The following is a 6,443-nucleotide window of genomic DNA, read 5'->3' as shown; positions in this document are numbered from 1 at the left end:
TTGTCTTCCCTTCAACTATAAAAGGCGAGGACTTGGGCCATTTAGAAGGGACGAAGGAGGAGGACACCTTGTAACACACAGACACACACACATTCCAGCCGCTTGAGAGCAACGTCTCAGACGGCCCACACAACACCCTACCGAGACCTGGGACTAGTTCCCTCTCTCCCTTAGCTTGTAACCCCCTACTACGAGCACTTCGGTGCAAGGAATACGAGTTCGATCTCTCAGACTGGACGTAGGGCGCCGATTGCCTGAACCAGTATAAATCTTGTGTCTCTTTGCATCACCATCCGGAATCGGGAGCACGCAGAACAAATTCACTGGTCGGTCGTGGACCCCCCGGTCTGAAACACCGACAAATATATTTGCTTATCTTTTTCCAGTAGTAATATCTCCTTCTATTAATATATCTACCCAGGGAGCAACCCCCTCCTGTTATGTAAAAAAGTATACATATTTGATTATTTTGGGGAAGAGCTGTACTGCATGTACATGATTTTTATCAATTTTGTTGTGTTGTCTTTTATCATAGGCTGATAGGCATCATCATTGGTTAAGATGTTGGTGATCCTAAAAGACAATGGGTTAGCTAGAATCATGCTAGTATAAATGTCACGATGCCATTACACTATTTGTCTGACTTGTTATTACATTTTGCTGTATAATCAAACCATACCACTTTATACATATTTGATAATGTTGACCCCACGTATAGTCAATTGTATTTCGATATTGCCTACAATCCCCTTTTTCTTCCCCTCCTACTATGCCTCCAGCTTGCCTAATGCCCTAACCCACTAATGTGGGCTCAATGATGGTGGCCCTCCCATGCTTTGGAGAGGGACACAAGGCCCATGTGGAAGTTTTTTTTAGAAAGGCAGCAAGAGATTTGTCGGATTTTTATTAGACGAGCAAAAAGGAATAAGAAAAAAAGAATTACAACAAACAACGGGAGAACAAGCTCACCGTCACCACGGCACACCGGCCGACAACCCAACTAGATGCCCACCTGGACGACAACTTAAAGTCTAGAAAAACGCCTTGAAGTCGAAAAAACACAAAACCAGACCAACCGAACAGTGACCAACAAATGCTAGAACTACTCCTGTTGTGGCCCAGCATGAAATCTTGTTGCCAACTGGTATTACTCTATATCTTCCTTGCAAAGGAGTGCCATCTGACTAGGCTGCAGCGACTTGTTCTGAAATGTTCTTCGATTCCTTTCCTTCCATAAATTCCACCAAAAATAGACCATAATGCCATCAAACGCCTTTCTCTGATCTTTGTCTTTCTTAATTTTGCACTTTCGCCAGTAGTTGTGCAGGGATCCTGTCATTCTGACAGTATCAATCACTGATAGGCTGAACTATCGCTTGATGAAGGACCAAACTTGCCTTAAGAAAGTGCAGTCCTTGCAAAGATGTATCGGTGTTTCTGAGTCAATACCACAAAGCTTGCATACTGGATCATTTGGCCAATTTCTTTTAATCAAAGGCCCGTGTGGAAGTCCCAAATTGGTTTTGGTAATTGAGTGACAACCTTAGGTGGTACACTAGGTTGAGCAAGATATAGAACCATGGTGAAGATGTGGTTTGGTCATGTGATGATAGTGCCCATGTGTGGTTAATGTAATGATTTAAACTATTGTAATAGTAAGTACGTTTAGTCTGATATTCTATAATTTGAAATATATATGTGTTTGGACTTCCTAGGCCCACATATATATATTGGTACTTGATTTTACATTGTAAAACTGGGTGCAGCAAATTGTTATCGGAGCCTAGTTGATTGTAGGATGATCAGCCTAGTTAGAACTACACGACTTTTAGGCTTTTATCTTTTACTCCTCCCTCATGTGGTCAGGCATAGCAGGGAGGCCGACCCTGACGGAGAGGACTCCGACAGCTCCGACGATGACGGGGCAGTGGTGGCAACGACAACGACTAGGGCGGGTAGGACACCAAGTGTTGGACCATGGAATTATGCACCCACGTACAATGGTAACAACTTCTACCACCTATGTTTGTTGCCTCTCCTGCATCGTTTCTAAACTCAAGTAAAGGTGGGGTACATGACTGAGCACTGGATTCACCCGAGGCACTAGGGTTTTTGGAAGACCTTGGTGTACATCAACACGGCTGGACAGGTGCGCTCTGTCCACAACCCGAGGCACATGAGGCAGTTGTTGGAGATGATGTCAGGTAAGATCTGGATATCTACCACTCCTTCTTCCCTCGGATAGAGGCGGAGACAGACTGCTACCTTCATCACCATGAGAGCGGTCAGTCTAGGTGCCAAGTGTCTTCAGTTGTAATACGTACGTTTCCTCTGATATTCCATAATTTAGAATATAAATGTGTTTGGACTTTCCAGGCGTACATATATCGGTACTTGGTTTGACTATGTAAAAATGGTATGACAAGACAAGACATTTGTCATCCGTTGCTTCCTTCTAATCAGACAAACGTACGCTTGTCTCGGTTGTTTCGTTGGTGTTGAACAACAACCGGTGGTTGTTGAAACCACTTGCATGACAGGTAGACAGTCCCTTCAAACCAAAATGGCACGCATTCCGGCATGACTGCATGGGTTGACCGCTAATTTTATTTAATAGACAAGAGCAACGCTGCCAAAACACCTGCATCCTTCACATTTTCAAAGCCACTTCTTACAGGCAGGAGCTTCCTGCCACGATTATCTCTATCCATTCTCAGTTTCTTTCTGTAGGTATATATGTGTGGCATCGTGTCTCTTTTCTAGAGTTCTTATTAGTATCTAAAATTTCTAAACTAATATCATCTGCTTTGTAATGTGTGCCTCTGCATGCAGACATATATATCGAGCTCAGGATGAGAATCTGGTATGTCTGTCTGCTGCTTTTCTTCCTGGTCATATCTACTATTTTACTCTTCGGTTCTTCCCAAACAACTCGAAGCAGCAATAACAAGGACCAAGAGGCTCTCCTTGATCTGAAATCCTTCATCACCAGTGATCCCTCCGGGGCGCTATCATCATGGGGGAATGGCTCGTCGAAGTGCACATGGACAGGGGTGAACTGCAAAAATGGTGGCAGGGTTACAGAGCTGGATCTCAGGGCCCTCAACTTGGTTGGGACTATCAGCCCTCACATTGGCAATCTCACAGCTCTACGTTCCTTGTACCTACATGATAATCACTTTGCCAGTAATATCCGTAACCGTCTCGGTCAGCTTCGTCAACTCCAATTGCTAAATCTTAGTGGTAACCTTCTTACCGGAACCATTCCCCCGGCTTTCACAAACTGCACTAGTCTCATGACCATCGATTTGTCAGGGAACGCCATTTCTGGTGGAATCCCTGCATCCATGCATCTTCTTCAGAAACTTCGGGTCCTAAACATGGGGAAGAACCAGCTAGATGGCAGTATTCCCCCATCAATTGGCAACTTGTCACTGCTAAGCCATCTTGATGTCAACACAAACAACCTCACCGGTGAAATCCCTGAAGCAATGGGCAGGCTGGATCATATCCAGCACCTCCAGCTCTCCATAAACAGCCTAAAAGGCATAGTTCCCATGCAACTTTACAATCGCTCTACACTTGTTTTCTTTGCATTTGCAAAGAATGACCTTTATGGTGAGATCCCGAGTGATATCGGTTTTCGGCTCCCAAACCTATGCGTGTTCCACAATTGCTTCAACAAGTTCAGTGGTCCGATCCCACCGTCTCTCCACAACGTGACCAAGATTGAAAGCATAAGGATGTTAACAACCTATTTACCAGCTCAGTGCCACCTGGTCTTAACAGACTACATAGTCTTGTCATGTACAATATTGGCTTCAACCATATATCTGACACCACAAGCATCATTACAGGCCTAACAAACTGCACTAACCTGCAATTCATTGCCCTTGATGAGAATCTCATCGAGGGATGGCTGCCTGATTCATTTGGCAACCTGTCAAGTTCCCTTGAAAAGCTATACCTTGGCGGCAACAGGATAAACGGTCAAATACCGCTGTCCATAGGAGGTTTAACATCTTTAACATTGCTCAACATGAGTTACAACCAACTATCTGGGAGTATCCCATCAGAGATAGGTCGTCTCAGCCAGCTGACAGTGCTTGGGCTTGCTGGGAACAAACTTTCAGGGCTACTCCCAGCAGAGATTGGGCACCTTACTCAACTCACATGACTAGAGATTAGCAAGAATGAGTTGGTTGGTAGAATCCCAGACGAGTTGGGTCTCCTCCAGCGTGTTCTTTCGCTGGATATATCCAGCAACAAACTTCATGGGGACATCCCTTCCTCCCTCTTTGCACTCAGGAGCCTTAGTTCTGTTCTTAATCTGTCACATAATTCACTTTCTGGAGCATTAACTGATACCATTGGCCAGCTAGAGAATATCATCGCCATTGACCTCTCCGACAATCCACTCAACAGCAGTATCCCACTGTCGATAGGGCAGTGCCGGAGCCTGCAAGCATTATCCTTGAGCAGAAATGATATGTCAGGAGTGATCCCTGATAGTATTGGGAATAATCTTAGAGGTATGCAAATACTAGACCTTTCAGACAACAAGTTAACCCGTAGCATACCTGAAAGCCTAGCGAAGCTGCCTCTTAAACTATTAAACCTCTCAATGAATGACCTAAATGGGTTGGTTCCAAGCAGTGGAATCTTTGAGAACCACAACATTGTTTACCTTTACGGAAACCCCAAAGCTGTGCTACTCAAGTTTAGCATGCTACAGTTCTCAATATTCCTCACAAAGTCTAAAGAAGCACATAGTGACTGCGGTTGTTGCTGCATCAGTAGCTACATTTTCCATCCTTGTGTTGATGATTCTTGTTACGTTGAGTTGGTCCAAGAGATTTTCAGCAAATGCAAAGATACAACCGACAAGTGGCGGTATTAACATCAGAGCAAATAATCACCCACTTATTTCATACAAAGAGCTATGTCGTGTGACCAACAACTTTGACCAAGCAAACCTCATTGGGTTTGGTAGCTTTGGTTTGGTCTACAAAGCTACACTACATGATGAAACACCAGTGGCCGTCAAAGTGGTAGACCAATCCAAGGTGGGAGCACCGAAGAGCTGGGTTGCAGAGTGTGAGACCCTCAGAAATGTCAGGCACCGCAACCTCATAAAGCTGGTCACGGTTTGCGCAAGTGCTGATTTTGCTGGCAATGACTTCCATGCTGTGGTCTATGTGCTAATGAGCATTGGAAGCCTGGAGGACTGGATCCACCGCCGTAAATGCCACCAAGATGGGACCGGGCTCAATGCTGAAGAGGTGCTCAACATCCCGTTCGCTTCGCTGAAAAAACAAACCAAAACATTGTTTCGGCTGATTTGTTGTGATAGAGAAACACTGTTTCGGCTAAAAAAAACAAGCTGAAAAAGATAGATTATAAGATAAGCGAATAGGGGCAAGTCATTGATGCTGCCAGTGCACTGGAGTACATGCAAAATGACAGTGGGGGGCAGGTTGTGCACTGTGACATCAAACCCAGCAATGTGCTGCTGGATGGAGACATGACTGCAAAAGTTAGTGACTTTGGTTTAGCCCGGTTGTTAGCTCCAGTGCAACCAGAACAACAATCAATTTCCAGTATTCATGGAATCAAGGGCTCCATTGGATATATTCCACCTGGTAGTACATTATTCCTCTATACTTCTAATACTCATGCAAAGAAAAGTATTTACTATATATTGTGCATACTGCAACCAGTACTACTCATCATTGTGTTTATATTTCAACCCTAAACCTGTGTTATTCATAATATGGATATGGGAGTAAACCATCAACAAGAGGTGATGTCTACAGCTACGGCGTAATGCTCCTCAAGATGACTGGCAAGAGCCCTCTCGAACAGAGCTTTGGAGCTGAGGGGAAATCAATCTCATAAAATGGGTGCCAGATCATTTCCCCCATCGAACTCACGAAGTAATTGACAAGCGACTCATCCTGAGGAAAACGAACATAACTTGGTAGTTTTAAAAACAGAGAATGAGAAATTTAGAAATCTTATTGTATTACTCTATTTTTGTAGATATTTTATTTAAAAATGGCTAAATCATAGATTTTAGAATTTGGAATCTAATTTTAAATAATCTCTTGGAGCTACTCTTAGACAATGTGCACATTAGGGGGCGCAAGCAGCAACGGCGATTGGGGTGGGACGTGTCGTCGCCCAGTCCAATCATCACTGCTTGTAGGATTGTATATTGGGCAGCATAAGTGGCGTGGCCAGGGCAGGCCCTAAAAATTATGGGCCCTCCTAATCTGAGCATCTCCAACAGTACCTAAAAAGTTCTTCCTAAAATCATTCAGTTTTCCAAGTCCCAAAACAATATTGGAAGCATCACAGATGGGTTTCTCTAATAGTTTTCTAAAAAAGCACTCCTAAAAAATAAAAAAACAAACCCAGTGGCATTTTCGTAAATGGCGCAT

The 6,443-nt window shown here is 43.9% G+C and overlaps 1 pseudogene; it reads left to right on the top strand.

Annotated features, from left to right (window-relative positions):
- The first annotated feature begins 2,176 nt into the window (after positions 1–2,176).
- Positions 2,177–5,984, top strand: LOC136548298 (probable LRR receptor-like serine/threonine-protein kinase At3g47570; annotated as a pseudogene).
- Positions 5,985–6,443: the final 459 nt, after the last annotated feature.

The sequence above is a fragment of the Miscanthus floridulus genome, chromosome 4 (genome assembly GCF_019320115.1).
Source record: "Miscanthus floridulus cultivar M001 chromosome 4, ASM1932011v1, whole genome shotgun sequence".
NCBI lineage: Eukaryota > Viridiplantae > Streptophyta > Magnoliopsida > Poales > Poaceae > Miscanthus > Miscanthus floridulus.
Note: the sequence above shows the minus strand (reverse complement) of the source record. Positions and strands in the feature narration are given on the sequence as shown.